Raw genomic sequence first — 21,253 nt, 5'->3', positions numbered from 1 at the left:
TGAGAGCAGTGGCCAGGCTTATACTCCACCAGAGAGCCTAGTCAAGCCAAAGCTGTAATTCTTTTCTCTTTCGTTCACTTTAACACAGTCCTAAAACTGTATTCTCCCCTGTCAGGTCTGGAGCAACTCAATAAAAGTCATAGAATCATAGAAGATCAGGGTTGGAAGAGGCCTCAGGAGGTGATCTAGTCCAACCCCCTGCTCAAAGCAGGACCAATCCCCAACTAAATCAGGGGTGGTCAACCTGAGCCTGAGTAGGAGCCAGAATTTAGCAATATACATTGCCAAAGAGCCACAGTAATATGTCAGCAGCTCCCCCATCCAGTGCCTAGCACCTGCCGGCAGGCCCACCAATCAGCGTCTCCCACTCCTTCCCCATGCCTCCCGCGATCAGCTGTTTCTTGTGCGCAGTAAGCTCTGAGGGTGGGAGGCATGAGGGAATTGTAGGCTCCAGGGAAGGAGCAGGGACCATCCGAAAAGGGGTGGAGTGGGGGCAGGGCCTGGGGCAGAGCAGGGGATTGAGCAGTGAGCACCCCACAGCACACTGGAAACTTAGCATTTGTAGCTCCAGCCCCGGAGTCAGCACCTATGCCAAGAGTTGCATATTAACCTCTGAAGGTTGGCTCTGGAGCCATGGGTTGGCCACCCCTGAACTAAATCATCACAGCCAGGGCTTTGTCAAGTCGGGCCTTAAAAACCTTTAAGGATGGAGATTCCACCATTAGGGGTGGTCAGGGCAGTCAGAGGGCGGGGAACAGGGATTGAATGGGGGCAGGGGTCCCGGGGGGGGCAGTCAGGAAGGAGAGGAAAGGTTGGTCAGGGTGGCAGCGGGCAGTTAGGGGACAGGGAGCAGGTGGTGTGGATGGGGCAGGGGTGCCAGTGGGGGGGCAGTTAGGGAGAAGGGGTGGTTGGATGAGGCAGGGGCCCCGGGCAGTGATTTCCCTATGTCAAAGTCAGATTCAGGACTCACATAATTTGTCAGACCACTCTGTTTATTAGCAAAGCGCTTTGCCGATGCACCCAGATATGTGAGCCCCTCTCTGAGGCTCAAGCTAACTTATTTATACAAATAAGCCAAAGCCAATTTAACATAAGAGACAAAAGGAAGCAGAAACTGACAAATATACATACATATCTTATTTGCATACTAACCTTTACCAATCTCCTAGCTCAGTAGGAGCTCTAAGTTAATTAGTTTGAGGACCCATTGTCTCACACTCCTTAATGTTTCTCTTTCTGACAACTATATTTCAACAAACCCTTCAAGTAGCATTTCTTTAATGAATTCTAATTTCAATATAATTCATTCTACTTTCACACCTACACCCCCCCGAATTTCCCCACACCCCAGTTTTGTGAACTAGTTACATGCCAATTTAGTGACTGGAAATTTGAATTGAAATTGAAACATTAATACACACTTTAAAAGCATAGGATAAAATACATGTATCTGAAAAAGTATAATAGATTTGAAAAGTATGAACATAGACTAGCTTACTTATACAGCTGTTGATTTTTATGACAATATCAGTGCATTCATTTCAGTGATGTTGGCCAACCTAATAATTTCAAATTATGATTTGTAAGCAAAGTCTAAATAAGCTCTCCCTGACAGCTAGTGATGATCTGGGGGGAAAGGCTTCAGGACCAGCCTGTATTTACATTTATACCTAATCTACCTAGGTATCTAGCAAACAGAGCTGTGTTGCCCACGTGATAGATTTTGGCTGGGGTTGGGTTACAAATCATTTGAATGCGGGGGAGGGGGGGTAATGAAATGTTGTTGTTCTTCTTGTATGAGTAAAGGGCAGTAGAACTGTACTTAGCCTGTATTGATTGAGGGCATCAAGAGAGAGGGTGGGGACAGGTGTTTTGCTTGATGGTCTGTCTGAGTCACAAGTACGATTTGACCTGCCCCTCTCCACTGTTTAAAGACAGAGCTGATTACGCTCCATAGAGAGTCTTTTGTTCTGTTAAGTGACCACTACAGCTGAAATCACTGATAATCAGGCTAAGTGCTTAGACCTGCTATGGGACAGTGTTTCTGTGGAAGAGACGGCCCAGCCTGCATTAGCAGAGAGGTTCCCCCACTGAGATCTCAGCTGAAATCACTGAGAGCCAGTGGAACCTCAAGAGATGAACTTGCAGAGGTCACGGTGGTAGCAGAAGGGCCACTGTGCAGGGCCCTTTGCAAGAGAGCAGTGGAGTGACTGGTAGTACAATGAACAACTGGACAGAGCAAACAGTGAGCAGCTGGAGGAACGAGCAAGGTGCCTTCTTGTCCCCCAACTTTGAGTCTCCACTGACCAAAGACAACACTGGTGAGTGGGGTGTGGTGGAGGGAAAAGTGAGGGGACGTTAAATAAATGTTTGTTAGGCTATATTTTGGTGACTTTGCTCCAGAATGCTAGATTTGTGACTGGGGATGGAAACTTATATACATATGTTGCCTAGTAGGCCAAGATTTTTAAAATGCATTATTTTCCAAGGTTGTTATCTCTCATCGTTGCTAACTTGAGAGGTCATTATGTTGGGGAGTATCTGTACTAAACATTATTATTATTATTATTATAATTAATTTTTATATAAGAATGGTCATACTGGGTCAGACCAATGGTCCATATAGCCCAGTATCCTGTCTTCTGACAGTGGTCAAGGCCAGGTGCTTCAGAGAGAATGAACGGAACAGGTAATCATCAAGTGATCCATCCCCTGTCACCCATTCCCAGCTTGTAGCAAACAGACTAGGGACATTCAGAGCATGGTGTTGCATCCCTCCCCATCCTGGCTAATAGCCATTGATGAGCCTATTCTCCAGGAATGGATCTAGTTCTTTTTTTTTAATCCTGTTATAATTTTGGTCTTCATGGAATCCCCTGGCAAAGAGTTCCACAGGTTGACTTTATGTTGTGTGGAGAAGTACTTCCTTTTGTTTTTTTTAAAACCTGCTACCTGTTAATTTCATTGGGTGACTGTTAGTTCTTGTGTTACGTGAAGGATTAAAAAACATTTCCTTATTCACTTTCTTCACACCAGTCAAGATTTTATAGACCTCTATCATATCCCCCCTTCGTTGTCTCTTTTTTTCTAAGATGAAAATTCCCAGTCATTTTAATCTCTCCTTCTATTTCATACCCCTAATCATTTTAGTTGCCCATCTCTGTACCTCTTCCAATTCATATATATCTTTTTTTGGGATGGGGTGACCAGATCTGCACACAGTATTCAAGGTGTGCATGTACCATGGATTTATACAGAGGCAAAATGATATTTTCTGTCTTATTATCTAATCCTTTCATAATGATTCCCAACAGTCTGTTTGCTTTGTTGACTGCTGCTGCACATTGAGTGGATATTTTCAGAGAACCATCCACAATGACTCCAACCTCTCTTTCTTGAGTGTTAACAGCTAATTTAGACCCCATCATTTTGTATGTATAGTTGAGATTGTTTTCCAACGTGCATTACTTTGCATTTATCAACATTGAATTTCATCTGCCATTTTGTTGCCCAGTCGCCCAGTTTTGTGAAATCCCTGTGTAACTCTTAGTTAAATCCAAAGTAGACTATCTTGAATAGTTTTGCATCATCGGCAAATTTTGCCACCTCACTGTTTACCCATTTTTCTAGATCATTTATGAATATGTTGAACAGTAATGGTCCCAGTACCGACCCCACAGGGATACCACTATTTATCTTTCTCTATTCTGAAAACTGGTAATTTGTTTCTTATCTTTTAAACAGTTACTGATCCATGAGAGGACTTTCCTCTTATCCCATGATGGCTTACTTTTCAAAAGTCAATTTAAATTAAATACATTTTAAAAAAAAAAAATTTTTTTTTAGAAATCTAGACCTGTTATGTGTTTTGGTGTATTTTGCATGATCCTCATGTTAAATTTGCATTATCCTAACAAAACATTTAATTTATTCATATCTCTTTTATATGTTGCAGGTGAAAGTGAAAATGAAAAGACAAAAAACAATACAACAATTTTTCCACTCAAAGGCCTCAAAATCTAACCAAGGTGAAGAACACACGAAGAACCAAGAATATATCAACATGTCATCTGAAGGTTCAAGTGGTGTATCTATATCTGACCAGCCCGAAGCACAAATACAGCTACCTACTGAAGAAACTGTGTCTCCAAAACATAAAGGCAGTTCCCGATGTTTGTTGGTCAAAGTGTTCCCATTTATTGAAGTTACAAAAGATGGCTACTGGTGCACCTCTTGTACAAAAAAAAAAAGACGAGAAAAAGCCTTAGGAAGAAGGAAAGCTTTTTCAATGCTATAATTGGTAAAAGTGGAGGAGCTTGGTTTGTCAGACTGATTAGCAAAGCCAATGCTGACAAACTACATGAAAAGGCAGCAAAACACCAGGCCTCTGGACTGCATCAACATTCAGAAAGCCTTATAAGCCCACTTTCAAAGCCAATTTTAGAAGTACTTAATGAGGCTGTTAAGAATGCTGGAGACACAACACAGTTCATGCGAACAAACATGGCTGTGGCATTCTACTTTCTATTTAAGCAAGAGATACCACACACTACAAACTGGAGGCCAATGTTAAGTGCATTGTCACTTGTTCATCCTGTAATTGAACACTAGTTCCAAACAAGACCATCTTTCTGCAAGAAACTTAACTGACTGGCTACAAGTATGCGGTGCAACGGTGAAAGACTCAACAGTTGAAAAAGTGAAGAACTCTCTCACCACATTCAAAAAAATTGCATACATGGCTGATGAATGCACCGATGCAAATGGGCATCAAGTATTAAGTCATTGTGTACGTTATCTTGATGTCAGTGGTAGGCCAGTAGATGCATTTCTAGATGTTCAAGTTATAGAAGACACATCGGCTGCATCTCTGACAACCCACATCTTAGAGTTAAATGCTTGTCAATTGGACCCCAAACAGATGGCTGCTTGTGCATTTGATGGAGCTGCAAACTTCTCTGGAAGACATGGTGGAGTACAAGCTTTGCTCAGAGAAAAGTGTAACCCTAATCTCTCCTATACACACTGCAAAGGCCATCTACTGCAACTAGCACTAGTATGAGCTGCAGAATCTTCAAAAGACATGAAAAAAGCTATAAATTTAATGTCTTCTTCATTATATTTTTTCAGCAAGAGTCCAAAAAGACTGAATATCTTGGAAAATATAGAAGATCCTATTCGTCCAACCTGGGAAAACCCTCTGGCTTTCTCATGAGCAATCCTTGGCTGTTGTCTTAAAATTACTCCAGCTGTTGTTACTGACTTTGGAAAGTATCTACCAAGATGGGATGGATCTAAGTAGTGAGACTGGTGGATTATTTTTGCTACTACGTTCAGAGAAGACTATTGCCATTCTCTCTCTTGTAAGTCTACTGTTGAAACCACTTGAGTCATTTTAAACAATGCCATCCAGGAATCTACTACAACAGTAGTAGATCTTTGTCCAGCAATAGAAGCTACATTTGGATCAATCAGAGAGCTATTCATTGAAAAAGTACTGGAAGAAGCAAAGACTTCAGTCCAGAAGTTGACTAATGAAGGCATTTATATTGAATCCTTAAGTGAAGAGGGCAAGAAGTGTTTTGTTAAGACAACTGAAAAAGTACACAGACTTGATTCTTAAAAATCTACAACGGCAACTTCTGGATTCTACTCAACCTTTACGTAACTTTTACAGATGCCTGTCCTATTAAAAGTTGAGTGGAGTGAGGCACTACCAGCAATGGGGCTGCTATGTGATCAGGACAAAATAGAGACTTTGAACACAGAGTGGAATATCATATGATGAATGAATGAAGATTTGACTTCAACTTCTTTTTTTATCATTGCTAGTGGTTTGACCCGATCTTTGTGCTATATTTCCTGGGATGAAAGAAGTAGGAATTCATCTCTTGCTACTCCCAGTCACAACAGCTACAGTTGAGCATTCTTTTTCATCATTAAATAGAACTTTGTATTCTGAAAGAAGTTGCCTTCTGCCTGATCATGTGAATGAACTAATGAGCATATCAATTGAAGGAATGGAAGTACCGGACACACAAGAAGCCACCAAAGATGAACGCATTGTATTCAAGAAGTTCCTTAACAGAGTTGTGCAAAATTATAACAAAAAACCAAGGAAGATGTAGACTTAGTGCTTCATAGAAGGCTTGAGTAGCCAACTTTTAATTTTGTGTGATGATTTTAAAACATGAGTTAAATCTAATAAAATTGGTCACGAAACATTTTTCAGTTTTTACTAGGGTGCCGTACAGCCTGCCTTCACCTCACAGTCTGACCCTTCATCGGCCCTGACTCCTCCCCGCCCCCCCCCCCCGGAAATTCGAACACCCCCCGCTAATTTCAATCCCTGGGGAAACCACTCCCAGGGGGGCAGTCAGGAAGGAGGGGGGGTTGGATGGGGCGGTGGGGGGCAGTTAGGGGCGGGGGGTCCAGGGGCAGTCAGGGGACGGGGAGCAGGGTGTGTGTGTGGATAGGGCAGGGGTCTGCGGGGGGCTGTCGGGGAACAGGGGGAGTTGGATGAGGCAGGGGTCCTGGGGGGGCTATCAGGGGGCGAGAAGTGTGGGGGTTGGATAGGGGGCGGGGGCCAGGCCATGCCTGGCTGTTTGGGGAGGCACAGCCTCCCCTAACCGGTGCCCTCCTCTGGGCTAGATTATATTAAGGACCCAGTAATATCAGTGGCTATACAACTATATAAAAAAATATAAATGGAAAGATTAAAAACAAATTTTAAATAGTTAAAACTGGGCCTGATATTCTGGAAGCACAAAAAGCTTGGTGCCTCATGAAATTGGGCTAAAAGTATGTCTTAGGTGTAGGGGTGTCATGAGAGAGACTTACTAGCATACAAATTATCAAGTCTTTCTGCACACCTACTGAAACATTAACTTTGAGATTTGTGCTAGTGCTTGGAGAAAGATTAGTTTAGTCTGCTCTTTGACAGAACTTTTAAAAGCAACTTTGTAAAGACGGAAAGAATGCAGATTTCTTTCTTCACAGTTGATGTGTTTATATGTCAATCATTTTGTGGAAATCTTACAGCAGTTTGTCTCCTTGAAGATGTAAGTTTAAAAAAAAAAAAAAATTTTAAAAGCAATTAAAATGTTATTTCCTGTGCTATACTTAAACTGGGCCTGACCTTACAGACTCCACTTCCGTTCATTTTTTACTTGCATAAGACTTCAGTATCTGATATTCTGCTGGTAGAGAGAGCTTCAAATCAGTGTTGTTAACATCAACTATTATGAACGCTAAATTCTTTTTTTCGAAAGAAAAATGTTTAAATTTTTTTTAAGAAGCACATTTTTTGAGGTTGATATGTGTTTTAGGAATAAACTAATTTTGTTCCAGATTATTTGAATTTTTGAAAAGCATTAGAGCAACAGAGCAGGAAAACAAATTTATTGAAATCTGGTCTGGCAAGCAGTTGCAATAGAATGGCTCTTGATTGTATGCTGAAAGGAAACTGAGCAGGGAGTCAAAATGACCTGGGGAATAAAGACCAGAGTAATTCCTACAATTTCCGAAACTTGTGTTTTCTTTTTAATGAAGTGGGATGATTTTTTTCCAACAGGGAAGAACAGGAGGAATAGAAAGCTTGGGGAATTGTTAATGGGATAAAGAGCCTTTCACCTCTGTGTGGTTGGTTCAACTTTAGCTCACTTTAGTAGAGAATAAAAAATTGTGCTACTTGATGATTGTGGTAGATTCAGTCCAATTCCCAGTGGAATTGTCCATATCACTAAAAACTTGGTACCAACTGGCACTCTGTCAGTCTCACCAGAGAGGCAAAGTATTAAACTGGGATGCAGAATTCACTACCCTTTCATTACAAGAGGTGGTTTCACAAGATAAGGTTTGAGGAATATTGGTAGAGCTGTCCGTGGATGCTCGCATTGCCTCTGTCTAGTCTAATTTATCTAAACTGTCTTTCTTACATTAAACATTTTAAAACATAGCCATACTCATCAACATTGATGCAGTTTCAAGAGAACAGAAGGAAATCCTTACACTCCCTCTCCCCTTCCAAAAGAAATCCTAGAACCATCCCTACTTAACCCAGGACTGGATTAAATAAGCTTGAAGCATGCCCCAACTCCCATTTGGAGTGGTGGTGGAAAGAGGTTCCCTTCCCTTCACAGAGAGCCAGGAGTAGTGGCATGGGGCCAGTTTATAACTCCTTCAGGAATAGCAGTGCTGTCACTCCTCGTAGGAACATCAGGAATGGCAGTACAGGTCTCCTCAGTATTTAGCTCAGTAGGCGTGGTGTAGCTACTTATGTGGATGTGTTATGCTTACAGCACTCTTTTCACTCCTGTCACACAGTCCTCTGCTGGGGCCCCCTGGAGCAGTGGGTATTGTAATTTAAAATCCCATTGAGGTGCATGTGATTGTCCCCCCCAACCATGTCTGTAGGCTTAGATGTTGCTGAATCTGTAACATTCAAATCACATTCCCAATCTTTTCTTTGTAATCATGATGGCTAGAAACTAAACCCTGAAATTCTAGGCATGTGCCTATAATGCCTATCACTGGCTCTGGCCACGATTTAATCTACCCATTCAGGAAAAACCTGTTGTGGAACCTGCAGTGTCTCTGGACACCATTAGGATTGCCAGTCCTACCTGTTAAAAAAATTATGAGTCAAGCTTCCAAAAATGATTGGCTAAAAATCTTGAGGTTTTTAGTTTTAAAAAAGTTTATTTTTATTTGCCTTCTGCTTTGGGTGCTGTTAGGTTCACATTTTCAAGATCTCTACAACGAGGTCTAGAAATTTACTTTAAAAAATGAAAGCATAGATTTTCTTGTAATTATCTGACTGCAGGATATGGGGCTTTAAAAAAAACCCACCAAATATTGTGAGACTCCTGAGAGTTGGCAATACTTAATGGTTATTTTCAATCCTTACATCAGCTGATGTATTTCAAAAAGTGTTGATCACTTACACAAAAATGGGAAAGTAGATCGTGTTATGTTTCAAAACTGCCACAAGATGGCAGTGTTTCAAAACATTACTGATAAACTCTGATTAAAACCCCCCTGATATTTTAGCAGGCCTTCATTTTGTTTCATTGTATTTATAAGGGTTAAGATTCAGAACTGTTCCCCTGGAGAAATAAAGAGATAGCATGTTGTAAGTTACGGAGGATCAGTTGTTCAAGAAAGATATGTTATTAAGCAATCATTATTTTACGTCTGTAATTTGGAATCACTGGCTGCAAGTAATCGAGGAAGATAATTGGAGTTAGCAGATTGGCAAACTTCAATCCATCAGCAGTAACAATGAGTGAGTTTTGGAAGATTCACTGATTTACTGAAGTCCCAGTACTTTAAAGACCAGATCCTCCAGTCTGGTCAAGGTGTGACCCTTGTAAGACTGTGGGACCGACACTGGAAATGCGTGAATGTGGCTTTAAACTACCTTTGCAACTCCGATATCATGGGGTCAATTTGCACTGGCTTGGACCCCCAGTGAAAGTTAGAGCAGCCTGTTGAAAGGTCGGGCAGGTCTGGCAGTCTCTCTGACTGGTATCAGGTGTCACTCTTTTCAGATTTCTTCCATTTTGGTGGTTGCCTGCAGTAAAAGGTGCCCTAGGAATTACACATGATATTTGAATAGAGCCTGTCTGAACTATAATGCCAGCCTTGAGAAAGGCTTGCATTCATGAATGGGATTGAGTTTCAGGGTGGTACATTTTTGAATGATCCCATTTTCTCCCCCTTAATCAATAGATAGGTAAGATAATGAGACAGACAGCTATTTATCACTCATTGTGCAAAAGAAAAAATATATAAAGCATAATAATATCTTTTCTAGTAAATGGATAAATCACTTTATCTTTATTATAACAGAAAATGAGATGGTTTAGTTAAGTTACTGAAAAGTCTGATGCTGTATTTGCTGGCCTCCTATTGAATTTTTTTCATTGTTTCAATTTTAAGAATTGCATGAAGATTCACACCAAAAAATTGCAACAGTAATGAACCTCTTGGAAACTGCACTCTACAGATGAGTTTACCAAAAGTAAATCTATGTTTTCCTAAAAAAATTACTTGCCGCATAACAAGGAGAATTTCTTTCTCCATATTTTAATGGTTCAAATTTATGAGCCTGTAAGACAATAAAGCAAAAATCTTCGAGATGTGACGGTGTCATATATTTGAAAGAGGAAAAAGTGTCCTGTACATAGATTTTTGAAGAAGGTGAATTCACTCTTTGTTGATCTGTTGTGTTTTAGATGAATTACATAAAGACAATATACTAACTAGCAACCTAGGTAACGTAATATTTAGCACTTTATACGTAGTATATAAAATATATAGCAAACACATATCCTTAAGGCATTGTGCAAAGATTAATAAATCTTCATCTGAGATATGTAGGAGGAAAGTGTAATTATTCTTATTACACAAGTAGAGAAACAGACGCATAGAGAAGTTATTACTTGCACAAGGCTCAATGTGAGTCAGTGACAGATCTAGGAATAGAACATGGTTGTTCAGTAGATCATGACTGTTTGTTTGCCTCCAGTTGAACTGCAATGTCTGATTGTATTATATCCCATTATCTCATATCCACATATATCCTAGTACTAAGTGGGTTATAATACTGCCATCAAGTGTCAAAATAGATTCATTAAGTGTATTTTATATATTTAGGACTTCTGTTTTTATCTGTTTATTAATTTCGTTTGTGAGGAATTCTTTGTAGGCATTTTTGAGTTTTATGTAGATGTTCACAAATTGAAGTTTGTTTTTTCTACTGGTTTCTCTTTGTATATACTGTAATGAGTAATCACTTTGTAATGTTCCCTGGTGCGCTTTAATGTGGTTCTTTTTCAAACAGCACTATGTTAAAGTGCATTGGGGAAACTTTAAGCAGGGTGGACCAATTAATGCACAGTGCTTCAGTACACTTCAGAAATCACACCACTGTAGACGACAACATTGCTCTGTATAGACAAGCCCTTAGATACAAGTAACTATTTTTAGTGTTTTTTTCCAGCACTTATTGTATAAACACAAATTGTATCAGGTTTTTTAAATCTGTGTTTATCGGTTAAAACCAAAAATCAGAAGCCCTCCAGATTTAGATTTTGCATATCCTTTAAATGTATGATAAATACAAGTTAATATTACATAATTAAATTTACTTTAATAGATAGTGGGTCAGAGCCTCAGTTGGTGACTCTGATGACATTACCAAGAGTGGATCACAATTAAATGGTCTGAAGAATGGTGGTAGGTCCTGAAGATGGTTTACAGGCACTGGGGTTGCAGCTGAGAGCAAGACAGAACGCTGCGTGTGTTGGGCGGGGGGTCAATAGTATACCACAGATCTGAACTTTATGTAGACTACGTCTACCTCCAGAAACATGGAGCCCACCCATGAGGGTTCTTGGACAACAGGATGTGTTTTTGGAGGAGGAACAGCTGTAGTCAATCCCATTCGTGGGGCACTGTGTGACAAAGTTCTTCCTCTACCTTGGTGGGTCTTGCGCGTATTGGCAGATTTGCTTGCCTTTGAGCTTCAGGCAGCCCTCAGCTTGACTTTTTTTTTCTGAACCTATAGTCCAGGTGAACTCCTCCTGTGTCTGACCAGGAGTTGGGAGGTTTGGGGGAAACTCGGGCCCGCCCTCTACTCCGGGTTCCAGCCTAGGGCCTGTGGAATGCAGCTGTCTAGAGTGCCTTTTGGGACAGCTGTGCGACAGCTACAACTCCCTGGGCTACTTCCCCATGGCCTCCTCCCAACATCTTCTTTATTATCACCATAGGACCTTCCTCCTGGTGTTCGATAATGCTTGTACACCTCAGTCCTCCAACAGTCCGCGTTCTCACTCTGAGCTCCTAGTGCCTCTTGCTCCCAGCTCCTCACACACACACCACAAACTGAAGTGAGCTCCTTTTTAAACCCAGGTGCTCTGATTAACCTGCCTTAATTGATTCTAGCAGCTTCTTGATTGGCTGCAGGTATTCTAATCAGCCTGTCTATCTTAATTGTTTCCAGAAGGTTCCTGGTTGTTCTGGAACCTTCCCTGTTACTTTACCCAGGGAAAAGGGACCTACTTAACCTGGGGCTAATATATCTGCCTTCTATTACTCTCCTGTAGCCATCTGGCCCAACCCTGTCACAACTGATACAAGAATAGTACAGTATTCTATAGTAATAAGGCCTCCCCCTCAAAAATAAATAAATTATAGTAACTTTACTGTATTCTGTAGTATTTTGGGACCCTTCTGTGCTCACATATGGAGTGGCATGCTACATCGCACTTCTCTTTGCTGGCAGTTAAGAAAAGCTTGGAGCACAAAGGTAGTGGGGAGAAGATATTACCACTGTTTGTGGGGATACAGTATTGCTGTTTGGGGGAGGAAGGGACATAGTGTAACTGTCTTTCCCAATATGAGCCCTATGGTGGTATTTTCTACTAAGGGCACCATCCAAACAGGCTTCCTGCATAATGACCTGCTTGTCTGTCTACAGTCCTGTCATTGCTAAACTCCATCTCACCCTGCTCTCAACCACACAGTTCCATCTGCAGGAACAAAATACTAGCACAGCAGGGATGACTTGTAGCTGGGTTCCAGTTCTGGTCTGCTTTAGTTTGCTTCCTGGGATCATCCATCATCAGTCTCACTTAAGTAGGTTTGTTTGTTTTTTGCTTTTATTAAATAAAAGGCTTGGATGACTGTCTGTCTACAGTCCTGACATAGCTAAACTCCATCTCACCCTGCTCTCAACCACACAGTTTTGAATGCAAAAACAACAAGGAGTACTTGTGGCACCTTAGAAACTAACACATTTCTTTGGGCATAAGCTTTCATGGGCTAAAACCCACTTATCAGATGCATGGACTGGAAAATATAGTAGGCAGTATACAGAGTATATGAAAAGGGAGTTGCCTTACCGTGTGTTTCAGAGTAACAGCCGTGTTAGTCTGTATTCGCAAAAAGAAAAGGAGTACTTGTGGCACCTTAGAGACTAACCAATTTATTTGAGCATGAGCTTTCGTGAGCTCACGAAAGCTCATGCTCAAATAAATTGGTTAGTCTCTAAGGTGCCACAAGTACTCCTTTTCTTACCGTGTGTGTGGGGGGAGGGGGGTCAGTGCTAACGAGACAATTCAATTAAAGTGGAAGTGAGCTAGTCTCAACGGTAGAATGCCAAGTGAGGAAAAATCACTTTTGTAGTGGTAATGAGCCTAATGTAATCAGGGTGGCCCATTTCAAACGGTTGACAAGAAGGTGTGAGTAACAGTAGGAGGAAATTATTTTTTGTAGTGACCCATCCACTCCCAGTCTTTATTCAGGCCTAATTTGATGGTGTCCAGTTTGCAAATTAATTCCAGTTCTGCAGTTTCTCGTTGGAGTCTGTTTTTGAAGATTTTTTTTTTGTTGAAGAATTGCCACTTTTAAGTCTGTTATTGAGTGTCCAGGGAGATTGAAGTGTTTTCTGACTGGTTTTTGAATGTTATAATTCTTGACTTGATTTATATCCATGTATTCTTTTGCTTAGAGACTGTCCGGTTTGGCCAATGTACATGGCAGAGGGGCATTGCTGGCACATGATGCCATATATCACATTGGTGGAAGTGCAGGTGAATGAGCCCCTGATGGTGCGGCTGATGTGGTTAGGTCCTATGATGGTGTCCCTTGAACAGATATGTGGACAGAGTTGGCAACGGGGTTTGTTTCAGGCATAGGTTCCTGGGTTAGTGTTTTTGTTGTATGGTGTGTAGTTGCTGGTGAGTATTTGCTTCAGGTGGGGGGCTGTCTGTAAGCAAGGACTGTCCTATCTCCCAAGATCTGTGAGAGTGAGGGATCGTCCTTTAGGATAGATTCTTGATGATGCACTGGAGAGGTTTTAGTTGGGGGCTGAAGGTGACGGCTAGTGGCATTCTGTTACTTTCTTTGTTGGGCCTGTCCTGTAGTAGGTGACTTCTGGGAACTCTTCTGGCTCTGTCAATTTGTTTCTTCACTTCAGCAGGTGGGTACTGTAGTTTTAAGAACGCTTGATAGAGATCCTGTTGGTGTTTGCCTCTGTCTGAGGGATGGGAGCAAATACAGTTGTATCTTAGAGCTTGGCTGTAGACCAGTGGTTCCCAAACTTGTTCCGCCACTTGCGCAGGGAAAGCCACCGGCAGGCCGGGCCTGTTTGTTTACCTGCCGCGTCCGCAGGTTCGGCCGATCGCGGCTCCCAGTGGTCGCGGTTCACTGCTCCAGGCCAATGGGAGCTGCTGAAAGCGGCGGCTAGTATGGCAGAACCAGTTTGGGAGCCACTGTTGTAAACAATAGATTGTGTAGTCTGGATGAAAGCTGGAGGCATGTAGGTAGGAATAGCGGTCAGTAGGTTTCCGGTATAGGGTGGTGTTTATGTGACCATCACTTATTTGCACTTTAGTGTCAAGGAAGTGGATCTCTTGTGTGGACTGGTCCAGGCTGAGGTTGATGGTGGGGTGGAAATTGTTGAAATCCTGGTGGAATTCCTCAAGGGCCTCTTTCCCATGGGTCCAGATGTTGAAGATATCATCAGTGTAGCACAAGTAGAGTAGGGATTTTAGGGGACAAGAGCTGAAGAAACATTGTTCTAAGTCAGCCATAAAAATGTTGGCATACTGTGGGGCCATGCACGTACCCATAGCAGTGCCACTGACTTGAAGGTGTAAAATGTCCCCAAAGGTGAAATAGTTGTGGGTGAGGACAAAGTCACAAAATTCAGCCACCAGGTAGCCACCAGCTGCCTTGAATGGTTCCTTAGAATATGTGCTAATTACTTATGCTAAACAATGCGTTCCACCTTGCATTAGCTGTGCTGCTGAGAGTACCTTTTGTAGACCTGAAGTAGAGCTCTGCATAGTTCGAAAGCTTGTCTCTCTCACCAACAGAAGTTGGTCCAATAAAAGCACCACCATATCTCTCTAATATCCTGGGACTGAGCCGGCTACAACTGCACCTTAAATTATTGTCTGCCTGTTATAAATAGGACCAAATCTTGAAGTCCATATTCAGATACCCATAACCTCCCCCATTACTTTCATTAGTGAAGGGAGCCAAACATGCGAAACTGGACTGGGGCAGCTACTGAAGGGAGAGAGTTTCTCCAGTTATTTCCCCTCTTAGGCCAAGAGGAAATCCCTACAGAGGTTGGGGCCCCATTGACTGATATCTGGTATACCCATTAACTTTAGCAACATGTGAGTTTTGCTTGAATAAGCACTGTCTGACTTGACCCAAGATCTTTTAAAGTACAACTCTAGTTTAGATATTCTGCTGAAAATGTAATAACTCTTACCTATTTGAATATGCCAGTAAGTGACTTACATAAGCCACAGATTCTCTTCTTATTGCTTCAGCTTCTTGCTTTTGATAATTAAATGCAACAAAATGTTGCAATGTTCCTTCTCTAGAAAGCATGAATACATCTCCCACTTTTGTAACTCTGAGTAGGAAATTAAGGCCAGACAAGCAGAAGATAATACTGTTTTGGACTTACCCCATACTCAACCTATCCACAAGTCAGACAAAATTATATTTATAAATTGCTTTTAAGAAAAATGTATGTATTGCTTACAATTTTTTAATCTAGGAGTTTCAGGAAGCGGACGAGTTAGTAAAGGTAATATTTCAGTCTACATATCAAATCACTTTTGTAATGGCTATAAATATTGTAACAAGTTAAAGGTGAAATTCTCCTGCACAAATCTGAGTTCAGGAGTTCAAGAAACTTTGTCCTCCAATCTGGTGGTAGACTTTTCTGTGCAGCAGTTCCTCTGTGATTTCTACTCCAGCTCTACTTCCTGAAATAGTAGCCTTTCTGTGTCACCTTTCTATCCATTGTATCCATGTAAGAACAGATATTATCCTTTATCTTGTTCCATTCCAGTGCTCCCTTCCATGCTGACATGTAGCATAACCCTCTATGTTCTTCCATCTGTCTGGATGCTGAGGGCCTCAATGCAGCTGCTTTTTGCCTACACCTTCATTGCATTTATGTACGCTGGAGCTGCATGAAGGCCTTGCCTAAGTCCACTGCTAGCAGGTGAATTCACCTTTAGTAAAATGGTAGAAAAAAATCATATAATGTAATGATCCTTAACTAGTCTTTTTGTTTTATCTAACAGTTTGTTCACCAGGAAGCTGTAGATGATAAGAATATTCAAAACATTCACTATTCTCCTGACATGAAGCTCCAGAACAAGGAGCTATGGTCTCAAGTTGCAGTGGGGGAAGTCTAGGTTGGATATTAGGAAACACTATTTCAGTAGGAGGGTGGTGAAGCACTGGAATGGGTTACCTAAGGAGGTGGTGGAATCTCCATCCTTAGAGGTTTTTAAGCCTCGGCTTGACAAAGCCCTGGCTGGGATGATTTAGTTGGTGTTGGTCCTGCTTTGAGCAGGGGGTTGGACTAGATGACCTCCTGAGGTCTCTTCCAAACCTAATCTTCTATGTTCTATGATTCCTTGTCTATCTCTGTGCACTTTCTGTGCTGCTGTTCTTGTAGTAACATATAAACTTTGTTGATTTACCCACCTTCCCCTCACATAGTGGTCTTTTTTTATTCTTGTCTTTGAAAAACACGTGGAAATAAAAAAAACCCTTCGCTCCTATATTCCACAGTTGTATGACCTTGGGCTGTGATCTTGTTGGATCTTACAAACTGAACAGGATCAAGTTTGGTCAGTACTTGAATTGATGACATCCCCAGTAAAACCCAGGAGGTGTAGAAAATAGTTTTAGTGACTTACTAGGTAGTATTCTTCCCACTGAGCCAGTAATGATCCAGTGACCCACCAGAACTGTAGTGACACTGCAGTAGCATGAGCGTATGAGCCCACCCAGGATCCTGGGTTTGTACTTGAGCAGCTAGCCAATGTTGCTGCCCTTGCTGCCGAAGCTTCACTGCAATTGTTGTTTGAGCTAGCTATATCAAAGCTACCTTGGGTATGTGTTCACATGCTGCAGTCACGCCTCTGATTGCAGTGTAGACATACCATTAGTGCCATCATGCCCAAGGTTTGCAGTCAGTTAAATTTTTGCAGCTCTGAGGATATTAAACCCTCTCTCCCCCACTGGATATCCACATCAGTCCAGCTTGTCCTTTTTAAAACGCATCTAAAAGCCTATTTCCAAAAAATGTTTTTCTTAATCATACTGTATGACTCCTCTTGAACAACATCATTTTGTTTGTTTGGCTATCTAATATTTTGTTCTGTTGTTATGATATATTTTATTTGTTTTGTTTATTTTAAAACCTTTTGGTCAAAGGTTTTTAAATATTATTTATTACTACTGTGGTAGCTAATCTGGAAGGTTCTTACTTAGGCAAAGCTCCCGTTGAAACCAAAGGGAGTTTTTCCTGAGTAAGGACTTAAGTTAGATCCAAAAATCTTACTGTTGTTATTAATAATAATTAAGCTGTAACTAATAACTGTGTTAGTTTAACTCCTCCCTAGACTCTTAAATGCTTTGACTCTAAACACAATAAGCCTAGTTCTTTTATGTTTACTATTTGTGTATATTTTAAACTGTGATTGGTGCCTTTAATGCAGTGTTATAGTGTATTTTTTTTTTTTAAAGGATTTGCCCATAGCTACTGGTCACAACAGCTGAGGAGAAAAGAAATGCATGGTAAGAAGAGCTATTCTCTTGCAAAATTATCCACTTTTGAAAAATGGATATATAAGCAGCATACAAGCCATCACAGTAAAAGACCCATCCTATTTGTCTTACTCATGAAAGTAGTCCCAGCCATATCATCGTGCGCAAGAGAGAGGAGCTGAAGGGCTTCAACTCACTGGATGACCTGCTGCACGTCAAGGGCATCACCACCCAGATCCTGGAGCTGAACAGCCAGCGCATGATCTGCAGGAGGAGGCCAAGCAGTGAGGAGGCTCCTGGTGGGAGCCCCAGCCAGCAGGGGCACACTGCCCCCGTGCCTCAGGTAGGGAGCAACTGGCCATGTTCTGCCTGTGCTGTGTGGGGTGCCCAGTTGGGGGAGGGTGTCTATGGCTCTCTGAGTGGGAGGGGTCCAGCCATTATTGTAAAGGAAGGCAGGTACCCATGGGTGTTTCATTTGCACAGAATCTTTTTCATCATTTTAATGTGGGGAGGGATAGCTCAGTGGTTTGAGCATTGGCCTGCTAAACCCAGGGTTGTGAGCTCAATCCTTGAGGGGGCAATTTAGAGATCTGGTGCAAAAATTGGGGATTGGTCCTGCTTTGAGCAGGGGGTTGGACTAGATGACCTCCTGAGGTCCCTTCCAACCCTGATATTCTATGATTAGTAACGTAGTGCAGCTATTAATCTATTCAGAAACTTATCCTTATTATAGTCCAAATTATGATACAATATGCAGCTACATACTCTGCGATGTGTATGTTTGCCCACTGTTTAGTGTCTCCTGTCCGTTATTTTAGCTTAATAGTATATTTAATAAATGTATTGAAATGCGTTCCTTGTGTTGTTTATATATATCTGAAAGAAACCACCTCCTTCCTCGTGTCCCAGTATAGCATTCAGTGTTTGCTGTGGTGTTTGAACTGTGAGTGCCTAGATCTGAGCTTTCTGCTGAGAGTGTCAGCAACTTTTGTTTCTGGAGCTTGCGCCTCCTGGCTGTCTGTTAAGGGTTTTTGGACTTGGCTGTAGATATTATACTAGGCTTCCTTTTGGAGGCAGGAAGGAATTCGCCTGACCACTGTGGGGGCTTTTTTCACCTTTTTCTATCAGCAGCTTAGGGACTCAGTGAATAGGTTAAATTGTAAAAATCCATGTTGTGGCATCATCATTCAATAGACAGTTCAGTTCCCCGATAAACTAGAATTGGAAGTTGCTTAGGAGAAGGCAACTCCTAAAGAAGGTAGGGAATAAGGCTGAGGATCCTAATGTCTGGTAGAAAGTGGAGACAATCCCTCTTCCCTGTCTTCTTACCCTTCATATGAGGAGAGGGTGGTGGGATCTGTGATGTTATCTGATTAAAATATGATCATATAGATAATTGTTGCAACCACTGTTATATATTTGCAGCAAATCTTATACAAAGGTTGTCAAGTGAGGTGTCTATGAAAAGGTTATGATTTGCTGGTTCTGATTATGCTATAGGTATGCATGTATCATTTTTGTATTTGAAGTTTATAAGTATTGGCTCTATACCTGGATTTCAAATATTTGTTCCTGGGGTAACACCCACAAGGTAATTAGCCGGCACATCTTGGAGAGACTATTTACATTGAGTGGCCCATCAAAAGAACATTTAACTGACAATGGATCATGGGAGACACCTGTCTACACTCAATAGAATTTCCTGCTGTGACAAGGCGAAATGCATGGACGTGTGATTTGCCCATGTGACTCCAAACTCCATCTTGTTGCTGTAATTTTCCACAGTAAGAACAATGGGATTCCCTCCACATGGCAGAAACTATAAAAGGCCCTGGAAACTCTTCCATTTTACTTCTATCCTGCTCCAGCCTCTGGACTATAAACTTATATTAATGGGAGCATTCTAACTAATGAACTGAGGTCCTTCCAATGATTTGGAAGCAGCCAGAGACATGATTTAAGCCAGCAGTTTATCCCATCACTGCTACGAGCCTGAACCAAGAACTTTTCAATTTATGTATTTGATTCCTTTAACCAATTTTAACTCTCACCTTCCTTTCTTTCTTTTTATAAATAAACCTTTAGATTTTAGATACTAAAGGATTGGCAACCGCGTGATTTTTTGGGTAAGATCTAAGTTATGTATTAACCTGGGTGTGTGGTTTGGTCCTTTGGGATCAGAAGAACCGTTTATTTGATAGACTGGTTGTAAAGAACCACTCACCTTTAAATCCAGTGTTTTCGGTGGTAATACAAGGACTGGAATGCCCAAGGAAACTGCTTTTATGACTTCTTGTTAGCCAGTGTGGTGAAACAGAAGTTTACTTTTGTTGCTGGTTTGGTATATCCTATGGGGGATTAGCCACCAGTCTTGGGGTGTATATGCCCTATTCCTCAGTAGTTCATCCTGAATTTGGCATCCTCATTTGTGACCGACCCACTGAGGCACGGTTACAGGGTCTCAGTAATGGTGCTGGGACCAGGTTAACAGAGTGGAAGGTTGATGGCAGCCCTCTACCAGATTACAAAGGAGAGAAGATCTGCACTGGATGAGTTATTGGTGCATAAATCCCAGATATTTTACTTAATAAAGTTGCGGCCTACTTAGACAAGACATTAGGAATTAGTTTTATCTGTCATTTTGGCCTGAAAACCTCAGAAATAGTGGTCTCAGTTCTGTTGTTCACCGGCTACATCACAAAACCCACTATTCATAATTTGTACTAACTGGCTGTCTTGTTGTCAGTCTCAGTAGAAAGGGGCTAAACTGGAACAGAACTTGATCTGTCTTTCCACATGTAAGGCTCATTGGTGAGGCGATATTTGTACTGGTGCTGCACCTGTTCTGTAGTTTTCAGATCCTTTCAAGAACACTAAGTTTATTTTTAAAATAATGGAAAATTGGAAATATAGATATTAATTTGTGGACTCTTGTTTTCATTTTAGCTTTTTAGTCTTCTCCCTGTGGAGGAGAAGAGAAGATTTCACTACAGAATGATGGAAGGGTTGATGGTGGTGGTCAGATAGTTATTGTATTAATAGCAAATTTGACATTCTGAAGAGAATCGGCACTAATGGCTCCATCATTCCAAGCTTCAATTTGTTCAAATTGTGTGTAATTATCTCTTAGTCTTAAACGGTAAATCACCACCATCTTAAGAAACTCTCACTTCTCTCCTGTCTATTTCAGAAATCCCTGTTTTCAAGATCCTGTGTAGACTTTTTCTCTTCACCTCACTCTCTCTCTCTGAACTGAGCAGTTCATTCCCTGTGTTTCTCCAACTGCAGATGTCTTTGTCCTCATTCCTTGCCTCTTCACAGGTGTAGATCATTCTTTTGCACTGTCCAGGTACAGCCTTTTTGTGTTCCTGCTCCCAGCTTATGCCATCTTTAATTTTTTTTTTTCAAATCCCATCTTAAAAGCCTTGGATGTCTTTTAAAACTCTGTCTCTAATAAAATAAGCAAATTCTTCTCCCCTTGCTCAGTCATTTTCTCTCAACTGTGACAGTTGTTCTTCTTTTATCCCCTTCTATTCCACACCTGTAACCTACAAATTATACCTGTAACATTAAATAACTTATTAGCATCTGAAATCTGTAAATGGATATTTAAATATATTTTGGTTCTTTTTATGAACTATGCTTTACAAAAATG

At 41.3% G+C, this 21,253-nt stretch overlaps 2 long non-coding RNA genes across 4 annotated transcripts in view; both read left to right on the top strand.

Annotated features, from left to right (window-relative positions):
• LOC142072793 (uncharacterized) overlaps positions 1–21,253 on the top strand; it is a 171,048-nt gene that overhangs the window by 661 nt on the left and 149,134 nt on the right. For 2 of the 3 annotated variants that reach the window (XR_012669367.1, XR_012669368.1), the window contains exons 2-3: positions 17,578–17,628; positions 17,740–17,941. This is a non-coding gene — a long non-coding RNA (uncharacterized LOC142072793). Of the gene's footprint in view, positions 1–17,577; positions 17,629–17,739; positions 17,942–20,544; positions 20,567–21,253 lie in introns of those variants that run through there. The other variant, XR_012669369.1, reaches the window with a different exon arrangement.
• On the top strand, positions 905–6,222 carry LOC142072790 (uncharacterized). The gene is made up of 2 exons (XR_012669366.1): positions 905–2,321; positions 3,956–6,222. It is a non-coding gene; the product is annotated as an uncharacterized LOC142072790 (long non-coding RNA).

The sequence above is a fragment of the Caretta caretta genome, chromosome 7 (genome assembly GCF_965140235.1).
Source record: "Caretta caretta isolate rCarCar2 chromosome 7, rCarCar1.hap1, whole genome shotgun sequence".
Classification (NCBI taxonomy): domain Eukaryota; kingdom Metazoa; phylum Chordata; order Testudines; family Cheloniidae; genus Caretta; species Caretta caretta.
Note: the sequence above shows the minus strand (reverse complement) of the source record. Positions and strands in the feature narration are given on the sequence as shown.